Consider the following 13,516-nt stretch of genomic DNA (forward strand, 5'->3'; position numbering starts at 1 on the left):
AGGGAGGAATAGGCTGCAATTGGACCTAGACAGGTTACAGGGGTGGGCAGATGAGAACAGGATGGGTTTCAACACTGACAAGTGCAAGGTGCTGCACCTGGGGACGAAGAACCAGCAGCATACCTACAGGCTGGGGAACTCCCTTCTTCTCAGTGCAAAGGCAGAGAAGGATCTTGGAGTCATTATTGATGCCAAAATGAACATGGGCCAACAGTGTGGGGGATGTGGTTAGGAAGGCCAACTGCACCTTGTCATGCATCCACAGATGCATCTCAAACAGGTCCAAGGAGGTGATCCTCCCCCTCTACGCGGCACTGGTCAGGCTGCAGTTAGAGTCCTGCATCCAGTTCTGGGCGCCGCACTTCAGGAGGGATGTGGACAGCATTGAGATGGTCCAGAGAAGGGCCACCTGCATGATCAGGGGGCGGCAGGGCAGGCCCTACGAGGAGAGGCTAAGGGACCTGAACCTGTTCAGCCTCCACAAGAGAAGGCTGAGGAGGGATCTAATGGCCTGTTACAAACTAGTCAGGGGGGACCAGCAGGCATTGGGGGAGTCCCTGTCCCCCCGAGCACTCCCAGGAGTGACTAGAAATAACAGTCACAAGCTGGCCGAGGGTAGTTTTAGACTAGACATCAGGAGGCGCTACTTCACAGTTAGGGCGGCTAGGACCTGGAACCAACTTCCAAGAGAAGTGGTGCTGGCTCCTACCCTGGGGGTCTTTAAGAGGAGGCTAGATGAACACCTTGCTGGGGTTGTTTGACTCCAGTGCTCTTTCCTGCCATGACAGGGGGCCGGACTTGATGATATGTCAAGGTCCCTTCCGACCCTACAGACTATGAAATTATGAAACATCCAAACCAGCCTAGGCACATGCATACCTATCACCAATTCAAGCACATACACACACCAAAAATTAGATAACAATCAGTTGTCAATACCCACACATCCCGTACATATACATGGATCACTAATTCATATATCACACACACAATGACATATATGTATATTCACCAGTTCACATACATACCACCCACCTACACATACACACAGGTGAGTTCCTAACTTGGATGGTATGGTATGTATGTGTGTGTTTGGGGTACTGGGATACCTGGGGGAAGGTTAAGGTGAGAGAGAAAGTGTAAGGAGTGAAAGTTGCTGGAATCAGGATTAGAACTGGTAGACTAGAGAGAAGCTGGGCTGAGGAATTGAGGCTTGGGGCTACTTAAGGTCAAGTGGCCCCAGGGTTACTCGAGGTCACTGGTGCAAGGGAAAATTCCGGGTGGCAAGGAGGAGACAGCCAGGAAAGAAACTGAGGCAGAAACCTGGGAGCTTGGGGCTGGAAACTGAGACTGAAAGCTGGGAGATTGGGGCTGGAAACTAAAGCAGAAAGCTGGGAGCTTGGGGGGCAGATAAGTGTAGGAAGGAAGAAACAGTCAGAAAACAGGCAAAAACCCAACTCGGGGTTTCAAAATAACAGGTTTATTGAACAGACAACACATTACACAGCCCCGTGAAGTTATTGGTTCTCTCTCACACACACACACACACACACACACTGGCAGCAGGAGAAAGAGACTCAGTGGAACAGTTGGAGTCCAGGTGAGGAAGAGAAACGGAGTCCAAGTCCTTGGTTGAAGAGAAGGTGGGGGGTGATAGCTACCTATCCAGGCTGGAAAGGGGTCTTTGTCCAGCAGGTGTTGTCCAGAGGGGGGTCACTGTCAGGGCCTCTGGGTTGATAGGTGATGTGACATGATGCTGGTCCAGATGGAGAGGGCGTCCCAAGAAGTCAGTCTTTTTATGGGGCAGACTACCTATGATCTCCTTTGGGGAGGGCCTATCCAGGCAATGTCAGTCCTGTTCCAGAGGGTTCCAGGTGTTCTTACTGAGCATGTACAGCCTTGGCACAATGGTGGGTTGCCTCATCTTTTGTTTCTTGAATGCTGAGGGTGGTTCAAAGGGCTGGGTCGTTGGTCCAGGTATTGGTGTTGATGGTTCGGTCATTCAGAGGGAGCTGTTTTTAGACCTACTGCCATTGTCTCTCAAGCACCCTCATTCATCGCCATTCATTCAGGAACCAAGTTACATAGGAGGGGTAGGTATGAGTCATAGGTTACAACATACTTACACAACAGGGGGTGGGGACAAGATGGAGACTTGACAAACAAAATGGAAACTTGACATGACTTATGCTAACTTACATATGTAGGCCTAAATCATATAGTATCAGTATAACAGTAATATAGAACAGTAATAATCAATATAAACATAATAATTATACAATATAAAGAAGGAGAAAAAACAAAACAAATACAGCTTTCTACCAAAATAAAATGCTGAAGCTTATCCTATGTGTGATGATGGACGTCTCGAGTCTGGTATCACCCGTCGTCTAGGTAGCCCCTCCCCTCATCCTGCCTGCCACGACTTTGCTGTTATGTTTGATTTGTGAGAGGGTTTCAGTGGAGATCTTTAATTGAGGGGTTCCCCGGTGCGGATGTACTCACGGTTGTCGCTTCTGTTGTTCCACGGGGCTCCGCCACCCCTACACCCCGTCCACTCGCCAACCGATTACGTGCTGGTGGTATGGTGGCCTGTGGTGCACTGCAGGCTTGCCGTTGGTTTCCTCCAACTGTGGGGACCCAGGCCTAGCGATATCACTGGGCCAGCCTGTCTTCTACTCTCGCTGGCTCCTCAGCTAGCTCTGGCGGTCCTTCTTCCTCCCCTTTTCCTCTAGAAATAATATTCCGCCTGGGCGGGGAGACTTCCCGGACTGGTGTCCGGGACCCAACGATCCCTAGGGACAGCTCCACCTATCCCTGTCTCTATTTCCCTTAGGGTACCTGCTACTCTGTGCGGGGGCCTCGTTGCTCCCCCTGATTCCCTCCTCCCGAGAGGGCTCCTGGTGCTTGTCCGCTCCCTACCTGGGGTAGGACAGGGAGCTTCCTGCTACCTGCTTCTGATAGAGGCTTCGAGCCTCCTCCTGCCTCTGGCCCCTGCCCACGGGTGCTGTCGGGGCTTTTGAACTCTCCCGTGGCAGCCACGGCGGCCGCGGCGATTGGCTCAGCTGTTTCCCTCACCGGGAACAACTGCTTAAATAACCGGCGTAATGCTGGCTCGCGCAGCTGTAATTGCGGCTGCAGCTGCTGCCGCGGTCTCGGCTCTGACGCCGCCGTCTCTCCCGGAGGCAAGTAACCCCCCCCGGGGCTCTGTCTTGGGGTTGTGTCTGCCCCGCAACCCTTCCTGCCCTTAGTCTGTGCCCGTGATGGTGGCATGCCACCGTCACACTGTCTTAGCTCACTTATACTTATCTATAGGGAATAGAGAGGGAAAGAAAAAGTTAGAAATGGTTGGGGAAGGGGAGGGAATGTATTTTAAAATAAAAAGAAGAGAAACACTGGGGGTTTTGCTACAAGGACACCTTGAAATCAAACTAATGTTTCTATATCCAAGCAGAAAGAAGATTTCTTTTAAATATGGCAGCAAATGTGGTTTTGGTTTTTTTTTATTTTATTATGATACAATTTACACTAATGGTAGAACTGATAAGGTCTGGTTTACAACACAGCCATTCCCTTGAATTGAGCTGCTCCATGGTTCCATGTTGTGGTGTAACTGAATGTCTTAAGATTTGTTCCATGACTATAATATCTGACCACAGAACATACCAAATCCTTGCGATTCAGAACTGGCCACTGGACATGGAATCTGAATTGTTACTGATACCTGCTAGTAGGTAGGGAGTTGAACTGAGGGTCAGAGGAAAGCAGGATCACAATTCAATCTTCATTGTGGTCAAGGTTGTGTCTGCACTACAAAATGGAACCGTGCAGTAATTAGAACCCCAGCTATGGTGGAACTAGTGTAAGCATCATTTATTCATAACATAAGTTAACAACAGGTATAACACAAGAGCTAGATCTCCTGATTCTTGGAACCTAAGTATCTTTAGGACATTGTTACATAGATATATCCCTGATGACTTCAGTGAAATCACGTTTTGTGTAGCTTTACAAAAATTTAGTCTGCTGAGGGAAGCTTGACAGTGTGAAGGAAAGGTCTAAACACAGAAAAGAGGAAGACTCCACTATATTATTTTTTTAAATATGATGAGCGTGTCCCAGTTTATTAAAGTAGTTAGGTATTGATTGCATATTTGATTAGTGTGCAATCAGGTAGCGTTAACACAGAATCCAGGGGGCCCTGATGATAAGTATGTATATATTCAGGATATTATTAGTAAGAGTCAAGATATTTGATTGTTTGTGCACTTAATTTGAAGATGGGCTCAGAGTATAAATCAGCAAGTGGGTGACGTGGTTCACTGCCTTCCTGCTTCTCCTGTCCCTTTGAGACCTTATCTGCATTAGGAAAGATGAGATGTATAATTCACCCCAGCTGCAGCTCCACTGATGGCAGCAAAACTAGAAGCTGCTGTGTGGGCATTTTTACAAGAGTGATGGAGAATTAGACAAAGCAATTAAAGTAAAAACTCTTGGCCTTGCCTACTCTACAACTTCTATCATTGGTGTCAACAACAGACAAGATAATGGGTTGCAAATTCTGACCATATAGACAACTTCAGGCTTGTGTCTTCACTGAGGTTTAGTTTTAAAAAATTCTGCATGTTTCTGTAATATCAGTGTAGATCCATCAGAGCAATATGCTGTGGGGATGCAACAGTATTAACAGCTGATATCTTTACCACTGTAAAGGAATGTAGGGCTGGAAGGGGACCTCCTGGGTCTTCAAGCCCAGTTCCCTGCTATCATGAGGCATCTGCATCATAAGCCAAGAGATCAAACCTCCATCTTGAAATTAGTTGGGTTTTTTTTTACCTCATCCTTCTTTTTGGGAGGCTTTTCCAGAATGTCTGCTGATTAGAAGTCTTCTGAACTTACTCATAGCTAGGCTATAATAAATTTGTGTTTTAGCTTAAATAGCTCTCTTCCTTCCCTCCTCTCAGTGTTTTTATAGAGAGTGATCCTATCCCTTCCAGCTTTTGCAAGGCTAAACAAGCCAAGCTCTTAGTCTCCTCCCATCCTGTAGGCTTCCCCCTGATTATCCTAGTAGCCTCTCTCTGCACCTGTTCCCATTTGAATGTATCTGGAACAGGTGCAGAGAAGGGGTATTAGAGCACAGGGGAATGGAGAGTCTCTTACATGAGAAGACACTAAAAGGCTTGTTTAGCTAGCAAAACGATGGCTGAGTGTCATACAGTTGTTATATAAAAATACATCATGGAGTAAACACAGAAGAGAGAGAATTAAGTATAATGTTATCATAAAAACAAATAAACTGGACACATAAGTTTAGGATGGAAATATGCTCCCAGCCTCCTTCTGCTTTTGTCAGTCTCTGCTAGCAGTGGTGCTGCAGTAGTATGGGAAAGTGTTTCAGGCCCTCCTTCTCTGCTACACCCCCCAAAACACATGCATTGTAGGAAAGATTCTCAGCATTTCTATTCTGGAGCTTTCTCTGCTTCCCTGCCTACTTTGGCAGCAGCTGAGCAAAAGCTCTGAACTTGCCAACAGTGACCAGCCTCCAGAACAATTGCACTAGTGTAAATCTCTAGAGACCGAAAGCTGTGACTTGAACTGGAACAGCTTACCCCACTTGGATGCAGGGACAAGTTACATTGGTGTAAATCATGTCTTCACCCAATTCTGTCTCTGTACCAGGACTGTGCACTGAAATCTCCAATCAGGCAGTATCATGACAGAACTAGGTCATATGTACCATCTCAATCTTGTCTCTCCAAAGGTATAAAATATATATAAAACATTGCTTTTTCCTGCTATGCATAGTTTTATAGGCCAGCCTCCTGCACCCAGGTTCTCTTTAAGTTGTCCTCTCCTAATCTTTTCAAGAAGGGCAGAAAGCCCAGTTATTTTTTCATGGTCCTTGAGAGGGGAAGTTGGACTGGAACAATAGCCCCATGCCAGGAAGCTGAAGAGACTGGAACAAAGTTCTCTCTACAGAGGGAAAATCTGGTGTATGTGAGTTAACAAACCCTTTTCATTCCTCCCACACAGAAGGAGTGGAGAGGTCTGGCAGGGCTGGAGAGGCCCCATCCTTACGCAGCTGACAGCAGGATTAACTCCAAAAGCAACAGGTCACAAAGGTTGTGTATCTGGGATTGAGAAAGATTAGTGTGACCATGTACTTTCCCCATCACCCCCACCCTCTGTGCCCTTCCCCAGGGTTTCCTCGGTCTTTTTGGGTAGGTCACAGTGGGTCTGCAAGGCCAGCGTTTGCTTGTTGCAAGTAGTTCAGTGCAGCTCTCTGGCAGTTGCATAGCAGCTGCCAGCCTACCAGTTAGGTGGAAGAGCACCCTGCATCAGTGACATCTTGGCAGAAAACAGCATCCTCCCTAGGGGTAAGGCCCAAACAAGTCAGGGTGCAGCTGTCCCCTGGCTTGGGGTCTGTATGGAATTAGTCTTCCTTTCACCCCTGCCGGGATTCAATAGCAGCAATTTCCATGGTTATGGGAATGATTTCCCTGCCCTTTCTCCCTGCCTCCAAGACATATAGTAGACTTTCTGAGCTGTAGTCTCCATGACATGTCTACAAGGAAACTAACTTGTCTGGTTCCTAATAGGAAGAGTCTTCAGAACAAGGCCAGCCTGGGCAAGTCACTTAAACGTCTCTGCTTTAATGACCTGTGTATAAAATGGGGAGAAGACAAGTCCCCTCCACTGGAGGAGTGGCATGACTATAAATACTCAAGAGACTGAGAAGTGTCTCGTTACTATAGTAACCTGTACCATAACGTGGATAAAGAAGTTCATTTTATTTCTCTTACAGTGTAAATATGTAGCCAAAAAGTACAGCTGCCTTTTTCACCAAGGGAATTATGTTGGCTTAGACAGTTAATAGCCGTGGCTCCTACACATCACTGAAATACTAGTGCCAGATTGTGGCCATTGTGCTTGGTGCTGCCTGAATCCTGATACAAAGGCAATCCCGGCCTCAAAGGGCTAATCCACCAAAAAGCAGTAATGAGGCTGAGAGCTCATATCTCCAGGGTGACTACTTCCCCGTCTCCACATGATGGGAGGGGCAATTAATCTGCAGGCCAGCAGCTAGAAAAGTGCTGGCCTGATTTGTCAGACAAGATGAAAGGAATTGTCTTCCTCTAGGTTAACTTTTCTGTGGAGGAAAAGTATAGGAGTAATAGGGTTGTCCCCTTGGGATGCCATGGATTAGAGAAGGTGGTATGAATATGCCTCCTCCTCCTGACTCCCTTGGGCCAGCCTACCTCAATATATCGGGAAGAGACAGCACAAATAGGAAGAAAAGGATGCAAGTGAAGGGTTTGTATCTCCCTGTCATGCTAGAAACACAAGAGCCCCATAACACTGCTGAAAAATATTGCCTTATCCCAGCCTGGGCCCAGCATAAAATGGATAAATCTAGTCTATCCAGGCTAGCTGATATATTTTCATGCTGCAGCAGGTCTTTAAGAGAACAACCATTTACAAACTGAACCCCTTACTCCTTCCTTTTATACAAAACTAGCAAGTTCCATATATTTCTGAGAGCAAAGAAAATACTGTTAAGACTATTTTTAAACTAGACTTCTCAAAAGAGTGTAAAAGCCTAATCTACAGAATGGAAAAGATAATCCCTAGTGTGCAGTCTGCTACAGCTCTCAGAAGACCTGCTGAAATTGCATGACTAGGAATCTGTATCCTGGGGAATCAATTCTTTTTGTGTCCTGGACCTCTTAAAAATGCTGAGCTAAGAATTTGACAATGATAAGTCTAATTATTGGCTGGACAAGTGCATTCTTAAAGACTTAAAATAGTCTCCAAGTACTGCCAGTGCGGAGACTGCTGACAGTATAATTTCATTAGTGTAATGTATTTTTAGGGCAAGGGTATCTTGTTGAACTGCACTTAAAATGTCTGAAAGACATCCTCTGGCTTGGTTTTAACCCACATTAGAGATCGGTTGGCTGTCTTGGTGTCTGATCACTGTCATGAAAAAGCCTCTACATGATAGAGTGAATTTTTGGTCCATCATAATCAAATCAGATTGTATTGGTATTTGTTGGCACAAAGGTGTGGAAAGAACATGATCACAAAATGTCAGTGTTTGTGAAAGAAGGAATAAAAGGGGCTTCACATACGGGCTTCACATATGGCAACTAACTGATGGAACTGGTATGAGGGGAGGAAGGGGAGAGTAAGAAGGAAGGTTAGGATGGTACTTCCTATACTTTCCAGAAGAAGATCCAGGATTTTGCAAAGAGGGGTACAGGAGCAGTGACTACCGCTATAGAGGTGACTGTACCCTCTGTTCCCAGCTTTCCTCCTCTCAGCCCAGACAGCAGTGGTGACAGCAGCAGCCACCCTGCAGCTGCTCCTGGGCTGGCAGGGAACTTCCTGGGGGAAATAAACTCAACAAAAGTAGCAGACTCTAAGAATAGACTATACAGGTTTCCCTCACTTTATGCTGTCCACGAGTTCCTGAAAAATGGTGCATAACTCAAATTTGCATAAAGGGAACCCACTTCACAATGTAACAAATAGGGATACATTCCAAGAACTCGACTGTACTGACCCCCAGGCCCATTTCTACCACTCTAACAAGCCAATTTTGGTACTCCCCAACAGCAGACAGTACACACAAGCACAGGGTGGTGGTGAATGTGGGGATGGCAACTACAGAAACATGTGTCGCAGACAATGAGCAAGGAGCACAGATCCACGCAGGAGACTATATTTTGGTGTGCGTCATTCCCACAATGCACTGCACAAAGCAGCTGACTGCGGGTTTCCACCACACCGATCGCATAAGAGTGAATTTACCGCGCATATAGTGATTTTTTCGTATAAAAAGGGTTATCGCATAAGAGCGAATCTGCACATACAGAACCCGCATAAAGCAAGGGAAACCTGTATTATCTAGTGCAAGATTGTCCCAACCATGTGTGTGTGTATTTTTCCCCCAAACACCTGTATTGCCCTGTTTCCAAGTCTTCCAAGAAATATGGCTCCCACCGTTTTCCTCATTAAACTGAAAATTAGTTTCCCCAAGTCCTGCAGGAGCTTACATTCATCCTTCTGCTTGAGCAGGACTCCCACACTGCAATGTTTTCTGTATCCTTTAAAATCAGTTTATTGGGATTTTCGTCAGCACCTTAACCTTGCTAACACAAATAATGTTGTGTATGTAGAAGAGGGACATTTCCTATTCCTACAGACATCTCTAACCATGGCATCTGGCTGCCTTGGGAAGCAATGCAAGATGCATGATTTTGTGTTCTCTGAGACAAGATGTCTGACTACAGCGGTTCTTGGAAAATGAGACCAGAAATTGTTCTGAAACAGGTCGATCACATCTGATTTGTTCTTCTTGATAAGAGTGACAAAATAATGACTTACTAAAATGTAGAAGGGATTTGCTTTAAGCACTTTAGCACCTGCTGTTACTGATTAAGGGATTATCATGATCTAGATTGTAAATGGCAGCCCAGTGTTTACAGTTTTAGCATTTGGAGCACTATCTACTTGCTGTCTTTTAACGTTGAGTTCCCTTAGCTAGTCTCTCCTCCTGTCTGCCCCCCCACCAAGTCCTTAACCTTTAGACTTTGCACTTAAACTAAAGCCGCAATCTTCAGATACAGAATAGGAAATGGAAAAAATAGTTGATAGTGCAGCAATTACAGTAACCTACTTAGGTTAAATGTTTAATATCTACATTTGACAGCATGCCTGCGTTTGGAAGAGTACAATCTATAGAAGCATTTTTTTTAAAACACTAGCTTATTTTATTATTGTACTGAGACTATTATTAACATGTACTGAAAAAGCCATAAAGAAAGAATGTAGAATAGAAGAGATATCTTACATCAAGGTACTAAATGAGAATACAGTTATAACTTTAACAAGTACTATAGGGGGAAAAAATCTGATTACCATGGCCATCACTTAGCCACATCTCATCCTCTTTAAATATTTTGGTCATTGTAACAGGGTCCCACTCTAGGGGTGGCCATGATGCCCCTGGAGCCCTCTCAGCTCTTGTCACCTTCAAGTTCTTTGAGCTATCTCCCCTTTAACTCATCTTCCATGCCTTATTGTAGATATGCTTTTAGAAACAAGGGAGGTTGCCCCAGGGCTCCCCAGGCAAGATCTCATACTCATGAACACAGGTGTCACTGCTCATCACCTTAAAGTCTAGTTACATGGCCTCCTTCTCTCCCCTTCTAGCCACTCTCAAGTTGTACTGGCATTAATGCCCAATGACTGATCATTTCTATTGCCCAGTCCAGTCACTCTCTCATCCACTGACCTTGGTTCTTGCCTTTCACAGGCTGTGGGTCCCTGACCCTGGTTCTCACCCCTCATGGGCTGCACAATGGTGGCTTGTTACTAGTGGCAAGTTGAGCAGGAGTGTGGGCAAGAGCCAGGACTCCATCCCTCTGTTGGGGTGGGAGAGGAGAGGGGAGGGTAGCATGTAGGAGAGACTGAAAAACCACTGTAGGGGCTGTGCCTCCCTTCACTCTGCAGCCAGCTGGAGCCCGTTGGAGCTGTGGGTGGGGAAAATCTTGAAAGAAAAACTGATTGTGAAAGGCAGGGGGTGCTGAAGGAGTAAAGGGAAGAGAATGAAAAGAATAAAAATAAAGGACCAAAATCTTGCACGTGTCACTGAATTGGGATTGGGATTGGGATTGGGTCAGGAGGAATTGGGTTAGTACTCACACCAGGGCAAAGCTGAGACCCAGCAGGCTCGTCACATGCATGCAACACTGGGGCAAAGCTGAGTCCTAGCAGGCTTGCTGTATGCAGGCCATGCCAGGCCAAAGCTCATTCTCAGCATGGAGATAGGTAGTAGTGCCCCCTCCCCATTCACTTCAAACAGTTTCTTTCAAAAACTGTGGGAGGGAAACAGTTCTCCCCTCCCATCTGCAGCTCCAACTGGCTCCTGCTGGCTGCAGAGTGAGGGAAGCCCCTATAGTGGTTTTTCATCTCTACTACATGCCACCCTCCCCCTTCCTCTTGCACCCCAAGAGAGGTAGAGTCCTGACTCTTGTCCACACTCGTACTCAGCTTGCCACTAGTGACAAATCACAGTTGTGCAGGTCTGAGATGGCATTATGCCTTAAAAAGTTTTAAAAGTTTAAAAGCAGTCACAGGATATGATGGCCTTACATTCCACAGATTTAAAATGTGTTAAAGGCAACCTTTAATAGCACCTTAAGGCTTTGGGTAGAGCTTGCCTTGGAATTACCACAGAGGAGACAGCCAGAAAATGGAAAGGAAATTATTATAAAGATGAAAAAGGAGAGAGAGAGAGAGTTGAGTCCAACCAAAAAACTCCTTTTTCATATAATTATAGAATTTTAAAATCTGGTTTTAAATAAACTAGGTCTCTTTCTTTAACTAGCCTGTAATACAAAGCATATTAAAGAACCTGCGGTAGCTATTCTGATGCAATTTTGGGAACTAGAAATTCTGCATTTGAATCAATTAGCAAAGCAGGTGACTCATGAAGGTTCTTGTTCCATAAATCTCACTATGTACAAAAATATAACTACTTTTTCCTTTAAATGCAATGTCTTTCCCTTTTCTACAGATTCTATCAAGGATTTATAGACTAAAACTAATGTAAGGATCCTGGTTTCAATGCAATGCCCAGATAGTAAAGTTACTGCTGGCATGTATCTCTTAATTGAGTAGCAGAAACACAAATACAGAGTACAGATTTTACCCTAGTGCGGTGTGCTTTTCCTAGCCCTAGAAAATCTGAATTAATCTAAAGGAAGCTTGCCACACACAAAATTTTAGCTTCCACAAAGTCAAGTCAGAGAGACTGCTATGAAGTATAGGAAATGCAACAAGTAACTGGCCAAACTAACTGCTATTTTATTTGGAGTTTAAATGAAATATCTCATTTAACAAAAATATTTAGCTTACAGAATCCTTTTAAAAAATAAGACTCTATGTCACAGATCCATAAAGTTTCTTCTTGACTAACTATTGTAGTAATTTCTTGCCATTATCATAACTGAAGTTTAATTTTGTCCTTGAATTTCCAATCAAAAACAGCCATCTTATTACTTAGGGGGGAGGATGATGCTGAGAGTATTGCAAAGATTATGCTGGAATTGTTTCCATAAACTTGTGTTGCCATCAAGATTATTGATGCTTACAACGTGGCAGCATGCTTGAACGAGTATACATTCAATATGGCCTCTCTAAAAATGATTTCTTCACCATCTTCACCAAGATGCTGTCAAGCTAATAAAAGAAATGCAAAGCATTCTCAGATTCTTGAAATTTTATTCTAAAGGCTTAGTATATAATTTTAACTAACTGAAAGCGTTTTTTAAATGTTTATTTTTGCCCTTTAATATTAAGCACTCTGTTCAGGCTACTACACATAAAATTGGATACATTTTGGCTTGCTTTGTGTGCATCTTATACCTTCATTCATTTTGCATTAAATTCTTTTGAACAGGTATTCTGGAAAAAAAAAATTATTAAAAAAAGTGAAGTGAGGTTTCAGCTGAAAACTTGTGATTCTTAGTCTTAGGGTATAAACAGAGGTTGCTAAATGAAACTCAACAGCTGTGGCAGGATGTTTCTTGCCACAGTTGATCCATTTCATGGGGCAAAACACAGGTTGTCCATTGTCTCACATCAGGCAGGGACCCAATCCTGTGGCATAACATGTAACCTGTTCCCCACTTACAGAGACACACCTCGGAGACTCCCCAGGGTGTATCTGCAAGCAGGAAACCCTGGCTTCCCCTCTGATAGAGCTGTACCCTTGGCAATCTTTGAGATGTGTCTCTGTAGGCAGAGAAAGCTGAGATTGCCCAGGGTGCACCTCTGCAGGAAGGAAAAACTAGGCAGGTGCTGTCAGGACTTGAATGACCCAATTCTGCATGGGAATTCTTGGGGCATGCAGTACCGGGCCCATCAAGCCCCAGAAGCACCTGTCCAGGCTGGCTGGAGAGCATGGGCAGCTCCAGGTTGCCCATGCTGTCGTGCCATAAAGCTAACAGACATCTGCCACAATAAAGCAGCAGAAACTGTTACCACCTTTGTTGTGCCCACAAATTTTGGATATTTGTGACACTACAATGGGTATGGAGGTCTGTTTCCTTAGCCTTTGCTTGGCCATAAATAAATTTAGGGCAGCACAAAGGTGATATCTGTTTCCACTCTTAAACTCATCTCTTTCCAGGGTATTTGAATAATCAAACTACCCCCTTCACTTGTCCAGTGAATTTCCCTTTCCAGTGTAACATTGTTTCACGAACATACCTGACATACACAGGTGACTTCAACAGTGCCTGGTCTGCTAAGAGAAGAACTGAAAGTTCCTACACAGTGATCATGTTCTGTTTCTTTTTAGGTTAAGTCTTTCATTAAGTTAATATTGAATACACCTTGTCTTGGTGAAACAAACTTCTTCATTGCTACTACCATCACAGACCATCATGCAACCTAGATATTCATAACTCATCCTGCTGTCCCCTCCCCGATGAGTCTACAAACT

The 13,516-nt window shown here is 44.7% G+C and overlaps 1 non-coding gene across 1 annotated transcript; it reads right to left on the bottom strand.

The window, feature by feature from the left end:
• Positions 1 to 8,244: 8,244 nt before the first annotated feature.
• On the bottom strand, positions 8,245 to 8,377 carry LOC112548371. Its single transcript, XR_003092151.1, has one exon. It is a non-coding gene; the product is annotated as a small nucleolar RNA SNORA17 (small nucleolar RNA).
• Between the last annotated feature and the right edge of the window lie 5,139 nt (positions 8,378 to 13,516).

The sequence above is a fragment of the Alligator sinensis genome, unplaced genomic scaffold (assembly GCF_000455745.1).
Source record: "Alligator sinensis unplaced genomic scaffold, ASM45574v1 scaffold1312_1, whole genome shotgun sequence".
Taxonomy (NCBI): domain Eukaryota; kingdom Metazoa; phylum Chordata; order Crocodylia; family Alligatoridae; genus Alligator; species Alligator sinensis.